Source organism: Colobus angolensis, unplaced genomic scaffold (genome assembly GCF_000951035.1).
Source record: "Colobus angolensis palliatus isolate OR3802 unplaced genomic scaffold, Cang.pa_1.0 Scaffold102, whole genome shotgun sequence".
Taxonomy (NCBI): Eukaryota; Metazoa; Chordata; class Mammalia; order Primates; family Cercopithecidae; genus Colobus; species Colobus angolensis.
The window spans coordinates 1,453,626-1,479,244 of NW_012111142.1; the positions used below are offsets into that span (position 1 = coordinate 1,453,626).

Here is a 25,619-nt window from a genome sequence, read left to right on the forward strand (position 1 = left end):
TGGCCAGGCTGGTCTTGAACTCCTGACCTCATGATCTGCCTGCCTCAGCCTCCCAAAGTGCTGGGATTACAGGCATAAGCCACCACACCCGGCCAGGTCCATCTAATTCTTAACCATTTTGCTATACTGTTAAATACAGAAAGGCCAGGCTTATAATGTTTACATTTATTATGAATTATTGATGACTTATAAACTGAATGGGATCTTGTTTGAATTTTTTTTTATTATTATTATTTTGAGACAGGGTCTCATGCTGTCACCCAGGCAAGAGTGCAGAGGCAGAATCACGGCTCACTGCAGCCTTGACCTCCTGGGCTCAGGTGATCCTCCCACCTTAGCTTCCCAGGTAGCTGGGATCATTAGTGCCCGCCACTACACCCAGACAATTTTTGTGTGTTTTTTCTGTAGAGAAAAGGTTTCACCATGTTGCCCAGGCTGGTCTCAAACCTCTGGGCTCAAGTGATCTCCCCGCCTTGAGCTCCCAAAGTGTTGAGATTACAGGCATGAGCCAAAGGTACCCAGCTCCTGTTTTAATTATTTTTATGAAGACAAAATGCTAGTGAACTGATCTCCTTAATTAGGAAGTACATGGTGAACATGTTTGTGATTGAGAATGTGAATATTAGCTGCCTAATATTTGTACAGGAGAACCAGTGTGGTGGTGTGGAAAGAGGACAAGGCTGGAGGGAGGCAGGCACTGTCAGCCTGACAGGGTGATGTTGGGGCATTTTTAAAGCCTCTGTGAGTTTCAGTTTGCTCATCAAGGAAAGGGGAATACTTATTTCACCAGTGCCTATATCACAGGGTTTTCGTATGATAATGCATGTGAAAATGCTTCTGTGAGCTACAAAATCCTACATGAACACAACAGACAAATCAGGTGTGTGGCATGCAGCAGGTGATTTGAGAAAAAGGCAAATACTGGCAGATCTAACTTCTTACATGAGCTAGAGTAATTTTAGAGAATGGATTTTTATCATTCTTCCCCCCCTCATTGGTTTGAGAGGAAAAAAATAATGCTTTTTTTCTTAACCCAAGCCAAATTGAAAATTGAAGCAATGAATAACATTACAAAGTGGTCTCCTGCATACAAAGCATTTTCCATGCATTATCTCTATTGCATCCTCAAAATCATGCTAAGGCAGATATTTCAAAGATGAGGAAAATGAGGTCAAAGAGATCAAACAGGCTTTATTTGATAACTTGGTGATTAATTGGCCAGATGGGGACTCAATACCAGGTCTGTTCCATCTTTTCCTCTTTACTAAGTTTCCTCTGAGTTGAACCCCCATTCTCCCACACCCCTCTATCCCCTGCCCCAAAAATCTTTCGCTGAAGACAATGTAACATCATTGACCAACCACTGGTTTCCTTAGTCAATCAGGCCTTGGTTGAGGACATATTTATTTTCTAGCACTACCCAGAGGGTTCAAAAGGCAGGTTAGACTTGATTTCTTCCCTCAAGGAGCATGTAATCTTTCTGGAGAGACAAGATATAAAATGTTGAAATAACTAGAGAGGCAATGTGTTAAATCATATACTATGGAATCTAAGCATAATAGATTCAGTGCAGGAAAATCCACCATAGGCTGGGGTGGTCAGGGAGAACTTCCCGGAAAAGGCAGAACTTGAGTTTCCTCCCAAAGTCATGGTAGAATGGAAGCCAGGGCCAGATCCTGAGTCCCAGTCAAGTGTTGTCTCACTACACAGATTGGTGCCAAAGGGAAGAGTAGATTAAACATTTAAATGCCCTTTTCCTTTAAATACACCCAGCTCTTTGAGCTGCTGGATGTAATTCCCAGCAAGCAGAGGCAATCTGTGAATGTTTGTTATCTAATAGGTTCCTTCTTATGTTAGTTGAAATAACCATCACAATATCAGTAAAATCATCAAGGACAAGGCTTCAGAACAACATATTCCTTTCGTAAAAGAGCTATACTTTCTGAGGTAATACTCATTTAAAAAGGGGTATTCTTTTATGTGGCTTTCCCAAGAATGCAGCCTGGCAATTTAAAAGTCCAAGTAGTAAAGCTTCCCCTTTGGAAACCTCCTTTATATCTACCATGTGCACATTCGCCAGGCATAATGTTAAAAATATTGTGACACAAAATTACCGCCCCATCCTTTCAAGTTTGATGCAGCCAGTTTAACGTTCAATATGGCTGTTCACAGAAATGCTTTTTGATCTGAGGAGATGTGAGACACAGCCATCCCACAGCTGGAATGTAAGGATTCTACAGAAGAGCATGGATTAACTTGAAAGTGTGGTGCAATGGGATGGTCTCATCTCATTAGTGACCAAGAGTTCACAAGAAACTCCCTATTTGTTTCAACACGTTGTAAATCTGCGTCCCCAGTGCCAAACTCTGTATCTGGCATAAAGTAAGTACTCAAGAAATAAATACTGAATCAATGAAGAGCTACGATCTTTCATGATCCAGCACTTTATAGTGCTTTTAGAATCTGTATTCTAACCATAATCATGTTGACCATTTGTTGTCAGGTGTGTATTAAGCACTTTGTAAATATGATCTTACTTGTTCCATACAAGAATCACGCAGAGGCAGGTATTACTCCTCCCATTTAACAGATGAGGAAACTGAGGTTTAGAGAATGAAGCAACTTCCCCAGGTTCACACCCAGTTCCACACAATGCCTAAGCTCATGCTGCCAGCCTCTGTTTACAATGCCGCTCAACCTTCAGGTGCATCAGGCAGGAATAGAGGTACAGCAAAAGCAGATGATAATAGCAGTATTAATAAAATATAAATATATATTGAGTGCTTATTCTTTTTAAGTGATATATACACACACACACACACACACACACATATATATATATATATACACACTTTATCTCATTTATTTATCATTACAACCATAAGAGGTAAGTTCTATTTACCCTCTTACACAGATGAGTAAACTGAGGCATATATAAGAATTTAAGAAATGTACTTTGGGAGGCTAGAGAGGGAGAATTGCTTAAAGCCAGCAGTTCAAGACCAGCCTGGGCAATAAAGGCAAGCCTGCCTCTACAATAAATAAATAAATAAATAAATAAAAAATAAAAAATTAGCCAGGCATGGTGGCATGTGCCTTGTAGCCCCAGCTTTTTGGGAGGCTGAGGCAAGAGGATCCCTTGAGCTCAGGAGTTTAAGGCTGCAGTGAGCTATGATTGCGCCACTGCACTCCATCCTGGGCAACAGAGCAAGTTTTGTTTTTTTTTCCCCCAAAAAAAGCCTGGTGACAGAGTAAGACCCTGTCTCAAAAACAAACAAACAAACAAAAACCAACCATCTTATTTTTACCTGTTGTACCTCTACTTAACCAAAATTGGACTATAAAGGTATAAAAGGCAAACAAGTCTTGCCAACCGACTATTCCAGTTAATGGATTTATCACACATCTGATGATGTCCTGAGCCTTGGCTTACCTCCCTGTGTAAAGAGGAGGTGGGACAAGATAAGGCTGATTCATGGTCCCTGCCAGGAATGCACTTGGATGGCCCTATGATTCCCTCATCGTTCATCACTTCTCGGTGGTACTGAAAGGCAGTTGATACCCGTTTGAATTGTGTCAATCAGAAAAGGCAATGTGCCGAGTTTGTTAATGCCAACCTAAACAACTTCTCAGTTGCTCTGTCAGCGCTGTCAATACCATGGGCCCTGTTGTGGAGCGGAAAAAAAATGCTTAAGCATGTCTCCCCAACCCTTTCTTTAAAGGTGCTGCAGGGCTGTGGAGCTGGGGTTCTTTCAGTATTACCTGTCTCAGGAAGCCAGCTTTGTTGTTCACACCTGTCCTGGGCACCTTTGCATAGTCAACGACTGAGTCTCTCTCCCATCAGTCACTCCTTTGGAAACTGCTCTTTCTCCTCTAAAATTAAGCCTTTGAGCTTTTGCTTCTCAACATTTCATACTGATAGTATCAAAAGGGCATTAACTTTCTAAGAAGTGACATATTAAGCTGGAGAATTCCGATGGTGTGATTTCAATGACCTAACTGCATGCCAGTCATGTTGCACGTTGAGATGGCCTCAAGCAGCTCCAACAGGGCAGCAATTGTGCAAGAAGCTGACACTTCCCAGCTTCAGTCATCAGCTTGGGCTTTCTACTTTCTCCCCATGGTAGGTAAGTCTCATCTTGGCCCCAAATTCACTGGTCGTGGTCCCATATATAGAAGGAGTTAAAGGCAGAAGCACAATTCAGGGGCAGAGGGAGAAAATGGACTGAGTTCCCATGCCAGGAGTCATGCCAAGCACTTTAAAATTTCTCCTTTTAATCCACATATGTCACCACAAGTAAGAGTGTTTTTATCTTCATTTTATAGATGGCGGCAGGGAGGCGACTGTTAAATGTTAAAGCTGGGCCTCCAACCCAGATCTGTCAGATTCCAAAAGAAAAATCCTTGGATCTTTTTAAGCTTGATGCTTTCTTATGTTTTTTAGGATGAAACACTGGAACTCTCCAGAATAAATTGGTACCTGGGTCTCTTCTGAAATGAGCTGCTCTTAGGAGCTTCAAATGAGGGTCTTTGAAGCCACATGAAAATTGATGAGTGGTTGTAACATCCAAGGTACCAAATCAGACACACTTGTAATTGTTCCCAATGTGAGTTTTCACCCCAAAGTTCTCTTCTCTCTCTCCTTCATTTTTCCTGAGTACATGGGGGAGAAAGTCATGATGAGGGGATGATCTGCCTTCCAGTTTAAAATCATAAGAATGGCTTGGAGACTTAAGAGCAGTGAGATTCTGGACCGTTAACAACCACACTAACTTGCGGCTTCCTCATCTGTTCAGTGGGGCTAATGACTCAACGGCTGTCTCTTTAGCCTACTGCAGAATATAGGGATGGTACCTGTGAAGCCCTTTGTAAACTGCAGAGTGCTATGTCTACTTTTACTGATTCACTCTTTCCATAGATATGGTGTACCTCTTTGTGAAATGTATGGTGTTAGGCTATTTAGTGAAAACCGATGAAGAAAATACAATCTCTTGCCTTAATGTATGCACATTCTTGAATAGAAAAGACATTTACAGAAATAACTGTAAAAGAGTATAGAAGAGAAGAAAACAGGCACCAGAACAAAGAGAAACACAAGATGCAGGTTGAGGGGGACCTGAGAGAAGGGTTAAGTGAGGGGATTCAGAAAAATGGAAGAAAGTAGCTTGGTTAAGAGCCGTCTGGAAGATTAAATCTATGGAAGGTGGCAACTATTTCATTAAATTACGCATTCTTTCATCTATTACCAATTTATCACATGTTTATTATGTACTGGCTACTGTGCAAATTAGTGCGCCAATGTGGAGAGGTGACATATGGAATGCTGGCAGGCTGCCCATAGGGAAATGTCCAATGGGAGGCTGGAAATGCAAGTCTTGTGTTCAGGAAAAGAGTCAGGGTTGGCCGATAAATTTCAGTCATGCTTATAGAACTGCCAGTTGAACCTATAGGAACTGATGAGCACACCAGGTATGCAGGTGAGATTAGATTGTGAGGGAAGGAGGAGGGGCAGGGACAGAAACTTGCGGGGGCAATCCACAAATATGAGGTTGAAAGAGGAAGAGAAGTCAGCAAAGCACACTAAAAAGAGTCTCAGAGAGGTGGGAAAAAAGGGTGAAAGTTGCTATGAAAAGGTAACCAGCTGCATCCCATTCTACAAAGTTCACTGGTGACTGAGAAGAAACCACTGGGTTTATCAATTAAGACATTGTTGGGGCTCTATGAATCAACATACAGCTCTCCCAAGTCCAGGACAAGTTACTATAATCATCTGATTCATGGCCACTAGTAGTCATGATAGAATGCCTGGGTTGGAATTCCAGGCCTGCCACTTACTAGCTATGTGACTTGGACAACTTAACCTTTTTTTTCTGTGCACCAGTTGGAGACAATACCGTTACTGCTTCATATGGTTATTATGAGCATCTGATAAACATCACAATAGCACTTACCCAACAGTACACACACAATAGCACTCACCCACAATGGAACTTAGAACAATTATTGATATATGATCAGCACTCAATATGTGTCAACTATGACATGCAGGCCAATCCACCTAGAAAGGCGTATTTTCAAAAGCTCATGGCCTCTGAATTGAGGAAGCACAGATCAGATCAGCCTCTTCAACCCCCCACGAGGCTCCCACTCATGTAAGGCACCCATGGCTTTGTAATGGCACCCAACGCTCTGGGCTGGCATGAAAATTGTGTGATTCACATCATGTGCATCCCCAAGAAGGTGAGGCTATTGCTGCAAAGCTGACCAGTTTGTGGAATGTAAGGACTTTTCATTGATTACCTTTGGGGAAACCACTGTAACCAAGTCTTAAACATCATCACATTTGACTGGTTTGTAAGTTGTGGCAAGTGAACCCAGGTCTAACACTTAGGAACAAGGGAGAAAACAGGAAGATTTTGTTACTTGTAATCACAGCTTTTTACTCCACAGATTTTCCGTGAGTTAGGTTCAAAACATTTAATTCCACTTTTTCCCTCTCCGTGGCACCTCATTTGTTACCAGGGTTTTACAGATGGAGACACATAAATGTGAAATGAATAGTCCAAGGCTATCTTCTCCCACTACTCCCAGCCCTACCCTGCAGTGTGTAATTGTGGAGCCATGGACAATGTACCAAGGCAGCAAACATCACTGGCTTGAAGATGACTAGTAGCTGTGGTCAGTTGCTAGGGACCCATGCTCCTGAGGGTGCTTAAGAAGTGTGGGAGGACTCCTGAAGCTGTTGTTGAAATCAGTTTAGATTATGGGACTAGGAACCTGAGGAAGCTAAATTTACTTTACAAGTCAACTGGATTAGCACTAAAGTAATTTTCCTTGTGTAAACCCAATTGTAGGTAATGCATGAGCTAAATTTGGAGCAGCCGGCTGAGACACAGATTTCCTGTACTGTGGAGCTCTTGCAGATCTCAGCAGATAACAAAGCTATTATCCTGGCAGAAATGGAAGCATCCTCAAATCCTGTCAGATGGCAGCATGGACAAAAATTACAACCAAATGCATTTTTAAGCTCATGCACTTTCTTAAGTCTGGCTCCTAAAAGCAAAACATGCTCTTCTAGGAGAAGTTTTAGTGAAAACATAAGAATGCTGCTGGTAAGGAAATCTCTAGGTGATGCCAGCGACTGACAACAGAGGATTTCTGAGAGAAGAAAGAGACAAGGATTTGGACTAAGTTTCTGAATGGAATCATTGTCCTTTTTTTTTTTCCCCCTTCTGTCTCCCTGCTTCACCCCCCACCTCTAGAGTTTCTTAGCAGGCATTTTGGAGGAAAAGATTTGGATCAGAAATTCAGAAATTACCTGGGCTCACAAAAATATAGTATGAAAGTATTTTTTAAATGGTTTGAAGTTAAAGGTCTTTACTCCACTGCTCCTAACATAGTCTCTTAATTCCCTACCTACTCTCAGCCCCTCCAGCACCATCCTGCCTTCTGTTTCCAAGATACATGAACTTTCTGAAGAGCTGGTGAGAATGTTGAAACTTCCTGGCTTTGGTTTCCCATCTGGTAAAATGAGGAAGACCAAAGCTTAACCCTCACAAGGAATATGTAGGCAATGAACACTGTATGATTTAAGAGACCCTTGTGATAAATTGAGTACTAACTTTGAAATTACAAACAGAAACAACCCTCCTTAGTTATCCTGTTTTTCAGGCAGGAAGCGAGCAGAAAAAAGATGAGGATGAGAATTCAAAGACTTCCGTTTTAGGCCGGGCGCGGTGGCTCAAGCCTGTAATCCCAGCACTTTGGGAGGCCGAGACGGGCGGATCACGAGGTCAGGAGATCGAGACCATCCTGGCTAACACGGTGAAACCCCGTCTCTACTAAAAAATACAAAAAGCTAGCCGGGCGAGGTGGCGGGTGCCTGTATTCCCAGCTACTCGGGAGGCTGAGGCAGGAGAATGGCGTAAACCCGGGAGGCGGAGCTTGCAGTGAGCTGAGATCCGGCCACTGCACTCCAGCCTGGGCGACAGAGCGAGACTCCGCCTCAAAAAAAAAACAAAGACTTCCGTTTTAATCTCAGCTGTGATACTTGCCAGCTGCCTGTCCTCAGGGCTCAATGTTCAACTGACCTGAATGCAAAACCCAGCTCTATACCTGATAGGCTGTGTGACCTTAGAAAAGTTACTTGCTGCCTCTTACCTTCAGATTCCTCATCATCAAATGGAGAAGGAAGTACTTGCCTCTAATGGTCTTCCTTCCCACTTTACAATACATTTATGCACATAAGATCTAGTTAAAAAAGACAATATGAATAAAAGAATAATTTGATTTTAGAATAGGCAGAGGAAAAAAGTGAGTTGCCTTCATTGCTTTGAATATCAGGATTTACCCACCGATTCTAATTGCACTTGCTCATTAACTCCACGAATATTTGATTAAGAGTTATGTTCCTATTGTACCTATGGAGAATACCTGGCCTCATGGAACAGATAGTGCTATGTGGTATGGCCAAAGACAGGGAGACTGAGTATGCAGAGGAGGTCATGTGACCTTTTACTGGCGGGATATAGCAAAGGCTTCCTAGAGGAAGTGATGTCTAAATTGACAGGGTTAGCTCTGGTCTGAGTTGTGTATCTGTTGGCAGGGCTAAGTAATAGGACATTTGGAAATCAGAAGCTCCCAAAAGACAACATATTCCTGCCCATCCCACCCTACCATATAATAAAAGGAAGGGAGGAGGGCCTGAATGAGGTAACTCACACCTATAATCCCAGCACTTTGGGAGGCAGAGGTGGGAGGAATGCTTGAGCCCATGAGTTTGAGACCAGCCTGGGCAACAAAGTGAGACCTTGTTCTCTACAAAAAATACAAAAATTAGCCGGCATGCTGGTGTGTGTCTGTAGTCCAAGCTATTTGGGAGGCTGATGCACGAGGATTGATTGAGCCTGGGAGGTTGAGGTTGCAGTGAGCTGAGATTGTGATTTTTCAGAAAGGATAAGTAACTTTGCCTACAGGGCTCTTCTATAGCACAAGGAAGATTCTATGTGTGAAGGTGCTATCTAGGCACTGTGCACCAAATTGTAAGTGCAGGAATGGAGCTCAGGGCTTGAGTCAAAAAATGTGATTTGAGCCCAGACTCTGCCACCTGCTCAGATTGCTCAGAAAATACCCTGGAGAAGTTACTTATCCTTTCCGAACCTCATTTTCTTCATTTATAATTCCAGCTACAGCAGCCTCACAAGACTGTGAAGATTAAAATAAATAAGAAATGTATAATTTTTATGTAAACTTTAATATAAGCTGTTTTCATGCCAATCTTGTGCATTGGAGCTGATCAATAAGGTGTAGAAGATTTGGCTGCCTCTGCTCTGATAAAACTCAGTACAATAGTTGATGCCATGTCTCTCAAACTGGGGTATCTGTAAGACATACCTAGAGGGTGGACTAAAGATGCAGATTGCCAGGAACCACCCCCAGAGATCTAAGCCAGGGGTTTGTATCAGAAGTATCTGTGGAGTTTTTTTTGCATTCTAATTCCTGGACCAAGCTCTAGAGATTGTGATTCAGTAGTTCTAGGGTGGGTCCAAGATACCTGTGGTCCTTTAAATAAATCATTTACCCTGGGTTTTCTGGAGATTTGGATTTGGGAGGACCAGGATAGGGTCCTAAACATTATTTTCAACAATCCCCCAAGGGATGCTTATGACCCTGTAAGGGTGACCCATATAACAGAAGCTTGTTGAAACGTGTTGCCAAATGACTTTCTTCTGTACCTCTCTACACAATCTCCAGAATACAGAATGTGCCTTTGAGACCTTATCTCTCTGACTTTTCCATTTAAGACTGTCATTGCTGAACACTCTTTCGCTCACTTTTTGTTTTAGAACGTTGTATTGGTGTGTGTGTGTGTGTGTGTGTGTGTGTGTGTGTTATGTGATGGGTGGACTGGAGGCTCACTCAACCTGACTTGCCTAGGCATTGGGAGCCCCATAGTGATTCCCAAGGCCAGCTCTGCCCTTGTCACTTAACTCTTCCTCCCAGAAGTGGAGTGCTGAATACACCCAGTCATTTGAATGTTCTGGTTAATTGAGATTTTTAAAGACTACAGTGACTTCACATTTTGTGTCCTACCACTTAAAGCTAAACAGTGACTTTTTTTTTTTTTTAGATGGAGTCTCGCTCTGTCACCCATGCTGGAGTGCAATGGTGTGACCTCGGCTCACTGCAACCTCTGCCTCCCAGGTTCAAGCGATTCTCCTGCCTCAGCCTCCCTAGTAGCTCGGATTACAGGCATGCATGACCATGCCTGGCTAATTTTTGTATTTTTAGTAGAGACAGGGTTTCACCATGTTGGTCAGGCTGGTCTTGAACTCCTGACCTCAGACCATCCACCCGCCTTAGCCTCCCAAAGTGCTGAGATTACAGGCATGAACCACCATGCCCCGCCTAAACAGTGATTTAAAAACAAAACAAAAAAACAAAAAAAACAAGTGAACAAAAAAACTCAGATGTTAAAAATATGATGCCCAAATCAAAACCAAAATTTATACAACCACATAAAATAATTAAACATGTCATTTATTCACCAGTAAAATGATTATGATTTAATGCAGAGCTAAACTCTGACCACCGATGCTGAATATTTACGACTGGCTCCCTCAGAACACAGAGGTAGCTGCAGAAATATGCTCTTATTCTACCCTACCTCCACTTGATGAATGATTATTTTACTTAGTAATAGAGGGAGTGAGACCAAATTTGAAAATACGTCAGAGGTGAGGCCCAGTAAAAGTATATTTATAAATAGGGGTTATTGTAATCAGCTCTAAGTGGGCTTAAAATAGAAATCTAAAAAGTGAATTGTTAAAAAAAAAACCCAATACAATCTTTACTAATCAAGAAAAGCACTCAATTTGCTGGCACTTTAAAGTGCATTCTGAAAATCTATTAACAAAGCCAGACTTTAAAAAAAAGACCCCTAGTTCCCTTATTTAAACTTGTGAAAAGAAGGGAAAAAACACAAAGGTGAAACATAATAGGCACTGCATAATGATCACAAGGATGGAACAGCAAAGAAAATGAAAAAGGAATTTATGATGATTACCCCGTGAAAACTCTCTGAAGCACATAAAGCTTTTTAATCACCTAAACTAGCTATCATTGTTCATAATCATTCTCACGTTTGTATAGCACTTGACAGAGGGCTTGTGGTTAAGAGAGTCTGAGACTTAGAGCCAGACATCCTAAGTTCAAATGCTGGCTCTGCCACTTACTGACCACCTGCACTCAAGTAAATTACACAACCTCTTAGTGCCTCACTTTTCTCATCTGCAAAATGGGGGCACCAACTACTGAAAAGGTTATTCTAAAAATTAAATAAGATAGTATGTGTAGAGCACTTAATATAATGCCTAGTACATAACACACAACAATAAATGGTACCTCTGACTATTATTATTATTCTATGATCATTTCAACAACCATGTGAGGAAAGTGTTATCATCCTTGTTTTACAGATGAGGAAACTGAAGCTCTTGGGGTAACACGACTTGTGAAACTGCATGCTACTCCTCAGTGGCAGGGCGGGGACTCTGGATGGAGGAACTGGCAAGACCTTCTAGATCTCTGACATGCATAAACTGGCACGTTTAGAGAATAACAAGGAAAACAAAGTGAAACAAAAGACCGTACCTGTGTGCTAAGAATTTATTACCTGCACATCAAAAAACTTATCCACCACGATCAAGTCGGCTTCATCCCTGGGATGCAAGGCTGGTTCAGCATATGCAAATCAATAAATGTAATCCATCACATAAACAGAACCAGAGACAAAAACCACATGGTTATCTCAATAGATGCAGAAAAGGCCTTTGATAAAATTCAACATCCCTTCATGTTAAAAACTCAATAAACTAGATATTGATGGAACATATCTCAAAATAAAAGAGCTATTTATGACAAACCCACAGCCAATATCATATTGAATGGGCAAAAGCTGGAAGCATTCCCTTTGAATGCTAGTACAAGATAAGGATGCCCTCTTCTCACCACTCTATTCAACCTAGTATTGAAGTTCTGGCCAGGGTAATCAGGCAAGAGAAAGAAAAAATAGCATATTCTAATAGGAAGAGAGGAAGTCAAATTGTCTCTGTTTGCAGACAACATGATTGTATATTTAGAAAACTCCATCGTCTCACCCCAAAAACTCCTTAAGCTAGTGAGAAACTTCAGCAAACTCTCAGGGTACAAAATCAATGTGCAAAAATCACAAACATTTCTTTACATCAACAATAGACAAGCAGGGAGCCAAATTATGAATGAACTCCCATTCACAATTACTAGAAAGAGAATAAAATACCTAGGAATACAGCTAACAAGGGATGTGAAGGACCTTTTCAAGGAGAACTACAAACTACTGCTCAAGGAAATAAGAGAGGACACAAACAAATGGAAAAACATTCCATCCTCATGGATAGGAAGAATCAATATCATGAAAATGGCCATACTGTCCAATGTAATTTATAGATTCAATGCTATCTCCATCAAGCTATCACTGACATTCTTCACAGAATTAGAAAAAAACTACTTTAAATTTCCTATGGAATCCAAGAAGACCCTGTATAACTAAGACAAGCCTAAGGAAAAAGAACAAAGCTAGAGGCATCAAGCTACCTGACTTCAAATTATACTCCAGGCTACAGTAACCAAAACAGCATGGTACTGGTACCAAAACAAACATATAGACCAACGGAACAGAACAGAGACCTCAGAAATAACACCACACATCTACAACCATCTGATCTTTGATAAACCTGACAAAAACAAGCAATAGGGAAAGGATCTCCTATTCATTAAATGTTGCTGGGAAAACTGTCTAGCCATATGCAGAAAAGTGAAACTGGATCACCCTTCCTTATACCTTACACAAAAATTAACTCAGGATGAATTAAAGACTTAAATGTAAAACCCCAAACCATAAAAACCCTAGAAGAAAACCTAGGCAATAGCATTCAGGACATAAGCATGGGCAAAGACTTCATGACGAAAACGCCAAAAGCAATGGCAACAAAAGCCATAAGTGACAAATGGGATCTAATTAAACTAAAGAGTTTCTGCACAGCAAAACAAGCTATCAGTAGAGTGAACAGGCAGCCTACAGAATGGGAGAAAAATTTTGCGATCTATCCATCCGACGAAGGCCTAATATCCAGCATCTATAAGGGACTTAAACAAATTGACAAGAAAAAAATAACCCCATCAAAACTGGGCAAAAAATATGAATAGACACGTCTCAAAAGAAGACATTTACATGGTCAAGAAACATGAAAAAAAGCTCAATATCACTGATCATTAGAGAAACGCAAATCAAAATCACAATAAGATACCATTTCACACCAGTCAGAATGGCGATTATTAAAAAGTCAAGAAACAATAGATGCTAGTGAGGCTGTGGAGAAATAGGAACACTTTTACACTGTTAGTGGGAATGCAAATTAGCTTCCACTAATTAAATGTAAAACTGGAACCAGAGACAAAAACCACATGGTTATCTCAATAGATGCAGAAAAAGGCCTTTGATAAAATTCAACATTGCTTCATGTTAAAAACTCAGAATTTGTGCCTGTTTCTTTTACTGTCATATCCTTCGTTCTTAGAACAGGAGCTGGCTCACAGTAGGTGCTCAGTAAATATTTGTGGACTAAAGGAAAATCTCAGGGCCCTTACTGGTCAGGAACTTGTACCATTATGTCTCTGCCTCCTCCCAACCCACCACCTGTGATGGGTCATTTAGTGCATTAGTTAGTTAATCCCTCCTTTCTTAATCAATTCCACATGTCCATATCTGCCTATTAATCAATTCCACATGTCCATATCTGCCATATCTGTACTGCTGGAAGACAGTACGGCAATTCCTTAAAGACCTAGAACCAGAAATAACATTTGACCCAGCAGCCCCATTACTGGGTATATACCCAAAGGAATATAAAACATTCTACTATAAAGACACATGCACACATATGTTTATTGCAGCACTATTTACAATAGCAAAGACATGGAACCAACACAAATGCCCATCAATGATAGACTGGATAAAGAAAATGTGGTACATATACACCATGGGATACTATGTAGCCATAAAAAAGGATAAGTTCATGTCCTTTGCAGGGTCATGGATGAAGCTGGAAACTATCATACTCAGCAAACTATCGCAAGAACAGAAAACCAAACACCGCATATTCTCACTCATAGGTGGGAGCTGAACAATGAGAACACATGGACACAGGGAGGGGAACAGCACACACTAGGGCCTGTTGAAGGGTGGGGGGTGAGGGGAGGGAACTTTGAGGACGGGTCAATAGGTGCAGGACACCACCATGGCACATGTATACCTGTGTAACAAACCTGCATGTTCTATATATGTATCCCAGAACTTAAAGTAAAATAAAATAAATAATAATAAAAAAAGAATTTATTACCCATGAGGGGACAGGATATATATTACTTCATGCTATATTGCTTAGTAGAGGGCTGGGTACACTTGTGACTTTTCCTTTGGACTCATCAGCATCCTCCTTGCAAAGTCCTGTCACACATGGCTTTAAGTAAAAATAATAATGATAAATAAAAAACCACCTACAAGAGGACAGCTCAGTGTGGTAGAGAGAGCTGCCCATGGCACCCAGGGTGTGGATATGAACCCTGACTCTTCCATGTACTAGTTTTAGGATCTTGAACAAGTTGCTTCACCCCTCTAAACCTGAGTTACTTCATCTATAATAAGGTATTAATAATAGTAAAGATGTTTTAAAAAACGTCCTAAGGGTGATATAAGATAACATAGATAAATAGCCTAGTGCAGAGTTTCTCAATCTCAGCACTATTGACGTTTGGGGCTGGAGAGTTGTTTGTTGGAGCAAGCTGGCCTGTGCACTGTAGGATATTTAGCAGCATCTCCGGCCTTAACCCACTAGATGCTCATATAATACCCTTCCAGTTGTGATAACCAAAAATGTTTGTAGACATTGCAAAGTGTCCCCTGGAGGGCAAAATCACCCTTGGTAGAGAACTGCTGACCTTGCCCAAAGTCTAGCACAAATGGGTGGTCAATAAATGTTCATTCTTTCCCTCCTTTTAGATGGAAACTTTTTTTTTAAAGTGAAGTGAGACACGAGTAATTTGGAATCATGTTAATTCAGACAATGGGAGAACTGAAATCTGTATTTTCAGTAATATGAAAAAATTAACAGTGTCCACAGTTATTTAGAGAACACTGTGTATTCACTTATGAAAACATACTATTTATAAGGACTCACATGAAAGTCATTTACATTCAGTTAATATACTAAGTTCTCAAAGCCTCAGAAAACACATTTAAATCACCAACCATTTCAGGCAAATTTTAACTGATAATTGTAGTTAAATATATTGAAACGGCAATTATATATTTTTAAAGAAACAAATAAACTCTTTCCGACTTTATCCTCTTACTGCAGAATAACTTTCCCTTTAAATAAGCAGCTTAATGAAGTTTTGTTTCACTCACATATAAAGTAGAAGATATTTTATAAATGTTGCATTGAGATTTTCTAGTTTCTTACTAACTTTTTCAGCAGGAAATTCTTTTCCATAGCGAACCTAACGAACGTCTCCCTGCTGCTTTTTTAGCCTGTTTCCTATTGTTCAAGCTTCATGGAAAATGAGACCAGATGTTCATAAGAAGAGCCTCATTGCCTCATTCTTGTGTACCTGGAGATTGTAAGTAACACCAGGCCTGGCCTGGGACTTCCTCATCTGGACCAATGATTCTCAACAGGGGGGGGTGATTGTCATCCCAGGGGACACCTGGCACTGTCTGGAGACACTTTTGGTTGTTGAAATTGGGGAGAGAGGGGTTGCTGGCATCCAGTGCGTGGAGGCCAGGGAATGCTGCTAAGCGTCCTGTAATACACAGGGCAGCCCCTGTAACCAGGAATTATTATCCAGATTCAGGTGTCAAGGTTAAAAAATCCTGCTCTAGACCATGGCTCTGAGAAGAATTGGGCAGATGAACAATGAATTAACTGTTTAAAAAAAGGGAAGTCAATCAAACCCTACTTGTCTGGCTTTGAGATAGATACCTGTTGCATTCTTCAGGAAGTTTTTTCTAAGCTGACCTTTGTGCATATTCCCATCACGGCACTTGTATCACCAGCACAATGCTGGCGCACCGTGGACATGTAATAAAAGGCAGGTGAATAAAAGTAGAACTATGAGGCCCAACAATGAATCTCCAGGGTTCCCTTAACCTCCCTCTCTGGACACATCAATGTAAGCTCTGACAGACTGAGAGGGACTTCTCTTTGTGAGAAGAAAGGTGGTGTGTGTGAAGGAGCTGGGTTTGCTTGTCTCACCCTTCCGCTGTCTACACCAGGAGTTGAAGTTTATTTTCCTTCTTTGCCTCACACTGACAGGGATAGAGGCAATAGATTTGGTTTCATTTACCATTTCACTTAATCGCCTGAAATGTAAAAACCGCACAAACAGATCTGATTCCATACTTTCCACACTCCTTCTTGTGGTGCTGCTAAGTGGAGCTGTTAAAACAAACAGGAGAAATGTAGAGGTCAGGGTTCTGCTACCTACTTGTAGTCTACTTAGCTGTTGGTGCCTCTGTCTCCCATTCTCTCCAGACCTCTCCCCAGCCCTACTTGCACCTCTTGAGAGTAGGACCTTCTTTTCCTCATTGCCTGAATACAGGAAGTGTTACAGTTATTAATGGGGACCAGCTCTTAATGTTTGGCCAATAACTATATAGCATACACCTACAAGCAGGGGTCTGTAACAAGTTGAAAGGAGATGACAATTAATCGTAAAGCATTACCCAAGCAATTTCTAAGATGCCTTTTTACTCCTCGATTCTGCCAAACATGATTCTGTCACAAAGCTTTTAGGTTAGCTATCCCGTTTGCCTGGAATTATCTGTCTCTCTCTCTGTCAGATAAACACATGGCTCACTCTCTCACTTCATTCAAGCCTTTGCCCAAATGTCACCTTATCAGAGAGGCCTCCCCTAATCAACCCATGTAAAGTAGCAACCCTCTACCACGTCACTCTCTTTCTTCTCATTGTGATTTCTGTTTCTTCTTAAGCAATTGTTCTTTCCTGGCATCCTTGAGTTCCCGCTCAAGAATGTAAGCTCCACAAGCAATAGAGCAGAATTTGTGCTTGTTCCTTTCACTGTCATCTCCTTCATTCTTACAACAGGAGCTGGCTCACAGTAGGTGCTCAGTAAATATTTGTGGACTGAAGGAAAATCTCAGGGCCCTTCTTGGTCAGGAGCTTGTACCATTATGTCTCTACCTCCTCCCCAACCCATCACGTGTGATGGGTTATTTAGTGCATTAGTTAATCCCTCCTCTCTTAATCAATCCCACATGTCCATATCTGCTTATTACTTAGTGTTTATCAAAACAGCTTAACTATGTGCTCCGAAAGACTCCTTAGGAATGAGACAGCACCACGGTGAACAGAGACTCCCCTGTTCCCTACCCCGTGGCACTATTAGCCTCTCCATGGCCTCAGGCATGGAGTCCCTTGATGTCCCAGTTTAAGGTTTTTACTCTACTGTGGGCATAAAACTCTTCCCTGTTTACTTTCTGCACAGAGCAGCCGAATGGTTTTTTCAGAACCATTGTAGAAGGTAAAAGTAAAAATTTCTACCCATAAAACTGTGTATCATACCCTCATGATTTCATCTGTGACCCTGAACCTTTCCTTTTCTCCAAATGCCTTTTATTTTTGTGAAAGAATGCACTACGTGCCAGCATCTGGCTTGTAAAAATAAATATAGTGACTGGCTTTCCCAAATAACTAGGCCTAATCATCGAGTGCTCCTGAAAAGACCCGTCTCCTGAGATGCAGCAATCTTACGAACGATCTATTCCATGGTCCAGGCACAAAGGGGGCACTTGCATAGGTTGAATTACATACCCCAGAGTATCTGCATTTAGAATGAGGACTAACTCTTGACTCCATAGAATTAGATGTTTTCCTGTGGTGGGTGGATTGCTAATGCTTGATATTCCCTTAAAACACACTTGTTATGACTCAGCTATGTATCGGCTTGATCATTTGAGGGCAGGCACTAGTAGGGGTTTTGATATATTCCCAGATGAATTTTACAGCTTTTACTTAAAAGCAAAATGAAGGCTTGGAGTATTTATCAGAATTAAGTGATGCTGATATAAAGTAAATAGATATCACTATCTTTAAATCAGGGTATCAATTATTGACATTTGAGGATATTACTGATAGGCTTATTTGGTTTGTTTGTTTCCTGAGACAAGGTCTTTCTCAGACACCCAGGCTGGAGTGCAGTGGTGTGATTACAGCTCACTGCAACCTCGACCTCCTGGGCTCAAGTGATCCTCCCACCTGTGCTTCCTGAGTAGCTGGGACTATATGAATGCATTGCTATACCTAACTAATTTTTTATGTTTTATAAATAAAATTAAAAATAATTTATTTTTTTATAAATAAAATAAAAAAGGAGATGACAGTGAAAGAAACAGGCACAAATTCTGCTCTATTGCTTGTGGAGCTTACATTCTTGAGCGGGAACCCAAAGATGCCAGGAAAGAACAATTGCTTAAGAAGAAACAGTAGAGATGAGGTCTTGCCATGTTGCCCAGGCTGGTCTCAAACTCCTGGTCTCAAGCTATCCTCCCAACTCAACTTTCCAAAGTGCTGGGATTACAGACATGAGCCACCACACATGGCCAACTTTTTTTTTCTTTTAATTACCAAATCAAAAAAAAAGCCAACTGAATTGAATTTTACTCAACATCTATTGTGTATGATTTGTAATATTTTTAAATTTTTCCAAAAATTTAAAATAGCCAGTTAGCTGAACAATAAACTCAACCTTTTTTTTTTTTTTTTTTTTTGAGATGGAGTCTCACTCTGTTGCCCAGGCTGGACTGTGGTGGTACAATCTTGGCTCACTGCAACCTCCATCCACCTCCTGGGTTCAAGTGATTCTCCTGCCTCAGCTTCCTAAGTAGCTGGGACTACAGGCGTGTGCCACCACGTCCAGCTAATTTTTGTATTTTTTAGTACAGATGGAGTTTCACCATATTGGCCAGCTGGTCTCGAACTCTTGACCTCATGATCCGCCTGCCTCGACCTCCCAAAGTGCTGGGATTACAGGCGTGAGCCACTGCACGCAGACTATTTGATCTTTATTTTCAACAATAAACCCACAAACTTAGTTAAGCAAAATGAGCATGTGTTGCTTGACATTTTAATTATTTTACAAATAACTGTTAACTAAATTTACTGTTGGAAAAAGACATTACTCAATCTGGAAGCTTTAAAGCATTAGGTCAGGCAACTAATTTATTTTCATCATTATTTCTTTATTTACAGCCAACTAGAAAATATAAACGTTTTATTTTTCTTTTATAATTTCCAGTTGGAATGCAAATGCTCTGGCACAGAATGTTCCTCTGGTGGCCTCTGATGAGTTCAGATGCTCAGATGACTTTTGTCATCCTTCTCACGCCACCGTGACAAGTATAATAGCAGGTGGCATTGACTGAGCACTTAGCAGCTATTCATATTTACTGAGGGCTTCCTATGGACCAGGCACCATGCTTTGCAACAAACCGGCATGCTGGAAGGTTCACCAGAACTGAATACAGATTTAACATATCAATCTGTGGGGCTTTGGCAAGATTCTTCACTCTGAGCCTCAGTTGCCTGATCCCTGACGTGGAGGTAGTATCAGCAGTCTTGCCTGCCTCAGGGAGTTGTTTGTGATGACATGCACTGTGAGCAGGATATGGCTCCATGGTGGGAGTATACATTAATGTGTAAGATTACAGGTTCACTCTTCAGCAGCCTCACTTTATAATCCCAGAAGAAGGCCTGTGAGAGCACAATCTCTGCTTCACTTCCTGGTGTATCTATAGCACTGAGGCCCGCTAGTAAACATTTCCTGATGACATGAATAACATGTGTGAAAGTGCTTTATGAACTGTAAAACAGGGCAAAATTCCATTATATTATTGATAACATTAAATTTCCTTCAGCAACTTATTTCACCCATAGCCCTGATATTTATGTTTCATCATTATTGGGGTAACAATTTATTTAGTACTGAGAAAATTATTTCAGGCTGATGAAGTCCTGAAGTCTAAAAGGATCTACTTCGGGTCTGTATCAATATCACAAAGCTGATTCTGCCCCACAGTCATCTGGGATGAAAGAAGAGGTCTGTAGTACCCTGGAGAACAGTGATCCCCTCTGGCTGGACTATGCAGGACTGATCCTGAAGAATCCCAAAGCCCTGGAACCACTATAAACAGGGAGGGGTGACTGAACACTGTGACAAAATGGGACAAATTATACAGACTCATACCAAAGCCAGGCCTGCACCTAGCAAAGTGCTTTAAGTTCTGGGCTGCACTGGAGCCCTAGTTTGTGCTTGAGCTTAGTTTGCCTGAGAATTCTGGCATGTGGAGGGGCAGCAGAAGTGAGCCAGTGAGAGTCTTAAGAGAGACTGTAGAACCTCCAAGACCAGACCTCACACTAGGTGCCAATTCAGAAACATGCTTTTCTATTTGCTGCAAGGACAAGTAAAGAACTTGTGGTGCTTGAACTGAACTGCACAACCCAGGCCTCTTCTTCCCCATTTCAGAGGGGATTTGGGACTGAGTTGGCAGGGAGCCTACCTCTGGGTGCGGACTCAGTGCATCTAAAAGCACAAATACTTGTGATAAGGGTCTTTCACCCTCACTACTCACTCACAGCACAAGCCTCCAGATCCAGTAAATCAGGGGCTTTCACTTTATTTCATCACCGCCCTAGAGTCTCCCCAAATTACCTGGAACAAATTTGAAAGGGCCGAAGTTCCTGTAGAGTGGGAGAAATATTGATTTGTGATAAGCACATTATCCAGGCTGAGGATTAAATATAGGCGAGTGTGAGGCAGATGCTAAGTCTTACAGATGAGTAGCAATTGTATGTAAATTGATGGAGAATGCAGCCTTTTGCATAAATTTGTCCATAGACTAGCACTTCTTATACGGCAACTGCCAATCCTTCATCTCTCAAATCCTTCAACCTCTGAAACAAAACCCACCTAAATTCTCAAACTATCCACCACAGCTCACCTTCCAGAGGTTCTGGAGCTTGAGGAACAGGACAGCTGGGTTTAGGAAAATTGCTTTTCACTAAATGAGAACACTGGGTTTGGAAATCTGGCTTCCAGTCCCGACTCTGCCATAATCAGTTCAAGAAATGTAGGCAATTTGCTTCACCTTATTCTTTTCTTTTTTTCCCTTGGTAAAATGGAAATAACTATACCTAGAACCAAATAACTTTGTTCTAGGTAAAGCATTGTCTCAAGGCTTTATATATATACACACATATGTATGTTTTTATATATATTTAAACATATATATGTTTATATATATATTTTAAAAATGCATAAATACAATCTTGTCTGTGATAAACAGAATAAAGGCCCCTAAAAATGTGAATGTCCTAATCCTCAGAGCATTTGAATATGTTACATGGCAAGTGGGAATTAAGGCTGCAGATGGCATTAAGCTCAGTAATCAGCTGACCTCAAAATAAGGAGATTCTCCTGAATTTTCTGGGTGGGTCTAGTGGAATATAAGCATCCTTTAAATATGGAGGAAAGAGGCAGGAAGTCAGAATGTTACGATGAGGCAGTGTTCAGAAGGATTCCACTGTCTGTTGCTGACTGAATTTGGAAGAGGGCCACTAGCCAAGAAATGCAGGCCACCTCTAAAGCCTGGAAATGACAAAGAAATGGATTCTCCCCTTAAGCCTCCAAAAGGAACTTTAATTTTAGGCTAGTGAGGCCCATTTTGGACTTCTGACTTTCAAAACTGTAAGACAGTCAACAAGTTTGTGCTACTTTGTTAGCGTAGCCATTAGAAACTAATTTAGCAAATTAGGAAACATACCACTCATAAGACTGTACCATTGTCATCATTGTTTACATTGTCATAATCCCTGATGTCATCATCATTATCACCATCAAGACTTCATTTCATGGCTATTATTTAAAAAAAAAAAAAAGATGCTGGTGAGGTTGTGGAGAAAAAAGGAATACTTATACATTGTTGGTGGGAGTGTAAATAGTTACATATTGTGGAAGACAGTATGGTGATTCCTCAAAGACCTGAAGACGGAAATACCATTAGACTCAGCAATCCCATTACTAGGTATATACCCAAGGGAATATAAATCATTCTATTATAAAGACATGTGCATGAGTATGTTCATTGTAGCACTATTCACAATAGCAAAGACATGGAATCAACCCAAATACTCATCAATGATAGACTGGAAAAAGAAAATGTGGTATGTATAATATAATCCATGGAATACTATGCAGCCATAAAAAAGAATGAGATCATGTCCTTTGCAGGGCCATGGATGGAGCTGGAGGCCATTATCCTTAGCAAACTAATGCAGGAACAGAAAAGCAGATACCACATGTTCTCACTGATAAGTAGGAGCTAAATGATGAGAACACATGGATACATGGAAGGGAACAACACACAGTGGGGCCTATTGGAGGGTGGAGAGTGGGAGCACACAGAGGATCAGGAAAAATAACTAATGGATACTAGGCTTAATATCTGGCTGATGAAATAATCTGTACAACAAACCCCATGACACACATTTATCTGTGTAAAAACCCTGCACATCCTGCACAAGTAGCCCTGAAATTAAAGTTAAAAAAAAAAAAAAAAGGCTTTATTTCAAATACAGCCTGGGAATGAGATTTCAAGCAATGTATAACTTTGCCAAAATTTTCAGAAACCAAATCAGATGGTATCTCATGGAGTGAGTGACAAAGGGATTTTGTCTTTAAGAATGATATCATATTGTTTCTATGCAAACACTGATGGTATTGTTCACATTATTTATTTATTTTACAAACCCTTTGTTCCTAGTACAAAAGTATACTTCAGAGCAAATTATTTTAGAATAGTATTAAGAGGTTTATTTAGAATATCTTTGTTAACATAGCTAAAAGATCTAAGGACTAATCTTGGCTCTACCAATTATAAACTTCATAATTTATAGCCTATCACTTTACTTCTTTGGCCCTGGTCTCTCTTTCTGTAAAACATTTCATGTTTGAACTAGATACTCTTTCTTAGATCACTTCCAGTTTTAAGAATGTTGAGTTTAATTTCTTGTTTTGTATAATGGGAGAGCATGACCTAGAGGAAGTAAGTTTTATGTCTAATTTCTAATAATTCAGATATTTTGGGGGTAAGCTTTTACAATTGAAGTATAATATACACAAATAATTGTGCACAAACGATAAATATAGAATTCAATTAATTTTTGCAAAGTGAACACAGCTCTGTAACTACCACCTAAATAAAGGTATCAAACGTTATGGCACCCAGGAACCTCCCCTGTGACTTTCCTGGTCATTCCCTTCGTGAGGTAACTATTATTTTGATTTCTATCACAAGAAATAACATGGCATTCAATCATGTTGCTGCCTGTAACTGTAATTCATGACTTTTTGTTGCTGTATATTATTTTGCTGTATGAATATATAGTACCATAATTATCTATCTTATTGCTAGTAGAAATTTTGGCTATTGCCATTTGGAGACCATAATAACGTAGATTTCTCAAGTTAATGTTTGTAAAATGTAAAGCATTTTGTTCTATTTAATTGAACTTAGTATTCCTGGCTTATTTATTTTGAGCATTCCTATTTTACATTTTCTGTCCAGCAGGGAGAAGTCTAAGAGACAAAATCAATAAGGTTAGAGCAGATTGGCTTTCTCTGGATACTATACCTTATCTGTGTGAACAGGAGATTTTATAGTGACTTGTTTCAGTATAAACAAAGAGGACTGGAATAACTGATTGCTGAGGACTCCAGTCATGGCAGCACTGTACGATGTGAATGTAAAATAAGCATGACTGCAACAGGAAGGCAGCCTGAACCTATCTGAGGAATCCTCAGGCCATCCGATTTGATAATATAGTCAGTAGGACCGTTTGGCTTGCAAGTAACATAAATTCAAAGCTTCAGAAAGGAGACTGGGCACAGTGGCTCATGCCTGTAACCCCAGCCCTTTGGGAGGCCAAGGCGAGTGGATCACTTGAGGTCAGCAGTTCTAGACCAGCCTGGCCAATATGGTGAAACCCCATCTCTACTAAAAATACACACACACACACACACAAAATCAGCGGGGCATGGTGGCGCATACTTATAATCTCATCTACTCAGGAGGCTGGGGCATAAGAATTGCTTGAACCCAAGAGGTGGAGGTTGCAGTGAGCCAAGATCGTGCCACTGTACTCCAGCCTGGGCGACAGAGCAAGACTGTCTCCAACAAAACAAAACAAAACAAAACAAAACAACAACAACAACACCACACACACACACGCACACACACCCCAAAGCTTCAGGAAAAAAAGGCAGACTAAATTATATGGTAAGTAGTCTGTTTCATTGAACTGAAAGGCAAAACCGGAGATGTAAGTTGTCACAAGATCTCTCTTCATTTCTTTGGTTCTCTTTCCACTGTTCAATCCATACAGTGAGTAAAATTTTACATCTTAACTCTCTCCCTGGTTCTCATTCCTAGCTTGGCCCACTCAAGACCTGACTTGAATTAAACATCAAAATCATGGTTTTTAGAGCCCCAATTTCTGGATGGGATAGGGTAGAGGAGTGACAGGGAATGATTCCTAGAGAAAGGGGTGTTGTTTGTTAAAGGGAAAACGTGCTTGCAATAGTCATAGAAAACTTTGGAGAGGGACAGTCTATGGTAGTGATTTAAGAAGAGTTACTTAGTATTTCATGAATGATGAGTCAGGCTTTTTGAGTCAGACTTGTCATGTTAAGAGAGGGTTTCATTTATGACAAGCAATAGTTGGCATTTTTTAATCCTGTGGTATAATAGAAAGAACAGCTTTGAAATTAGATAGGCCTAGCTTTCTTTTGAGTTGTGCCATTTCTGGCTGAGTTTCACTGGACAAGTGATTTAACCTTTCTGTAAAATGGGTATAATACTAACGCCCACCTTGTAAAGTTGCTTTGAGAATTAAAGACAGATGTACAAGAATCGAGCACACTGGTACATAATTTTTTCTTCCTGCTCTTTTCCAGTGTTCAAAGGTGAAGTGGCACAATAAATTAGAGAGGGGTGGAGAGGAAGATTAAACCACATTTAGAAGTGTTGCAGTCTGGCACTGAGATCTCTAGCTGTGGGGTCTTAGGCAAGTTACTGTATCTCACTGTTTTTCAGTTTCCTGACAAACAAAAAAAAGAGGTTCAGGACCAGGGGGTTTCTATTGCTTTTGGGAGGCCAATGGTTCCCTAGAAGTGCTTAGGTATTGCTGAGTGTGTGCGTGTGTGATAGGAGGCACTATGCAGGGGAGTGCCATTTGGTAGAACTTCTTCTACCTCCCACCCCTCTTTTAAAAACCTGTTTTATAAATTGAGGTTTTGCATCAGATTTGTATTGGGAAAAAAAAGTCTTGCTGTGTAAAAAATTAAAAAGCATCTTGAAAAATACCAGATGAGATGCTCGCTCAAGTCCTTCTTGCTCTAAAACATGAGGCTCTGCTAAATGCCTTCCATTGTTAAGGCCGAGCTA

At 40.7% G+C, this 25,619-nt stretch overlaps 1 protein-coding gene and 1 long non-coding RNA gene across 3 annotated transcripts in view; one reads left to right on the top strand and one right to left on the bottom strand.

Annotated features, from left to right (window-relative positions):
* The window catches only part of ROR1 (receptor tyrosine kinase-like orphan receptor 1), a 411,025-nt gene that overhangs the window by 61,098 nt on the left and 324,308 nt on the right, over positions 1-25,619 (bottom strand). The window lies entirely within an intron of this gene.
* LOC105510882 lies at positions 4,445-24,511 on the top strand. 2 transcript variants are annotated; one of them, XR_001001623.1, is made up of 6 exons: positions 6,021-6,278; positions 6,855-7,112; positions 7,263-7,337; positions 7,427-7,570; positions 10,130-10,203; positions 23,742-24,511. It is a non-coding gene; the product is annotated as an uncharacterized LOC105510882 (long non-coding RNA). The 2 variants fall into 2 exon arrangements; XR_001001625.1 differs by lacking the exons at positions 6,021-6,278; positions 6,855-7,112; positions 10,130-10,203; positions 23,742-24,511 and adding exons at positions 4,445-4,607; positions 11,478-13,195.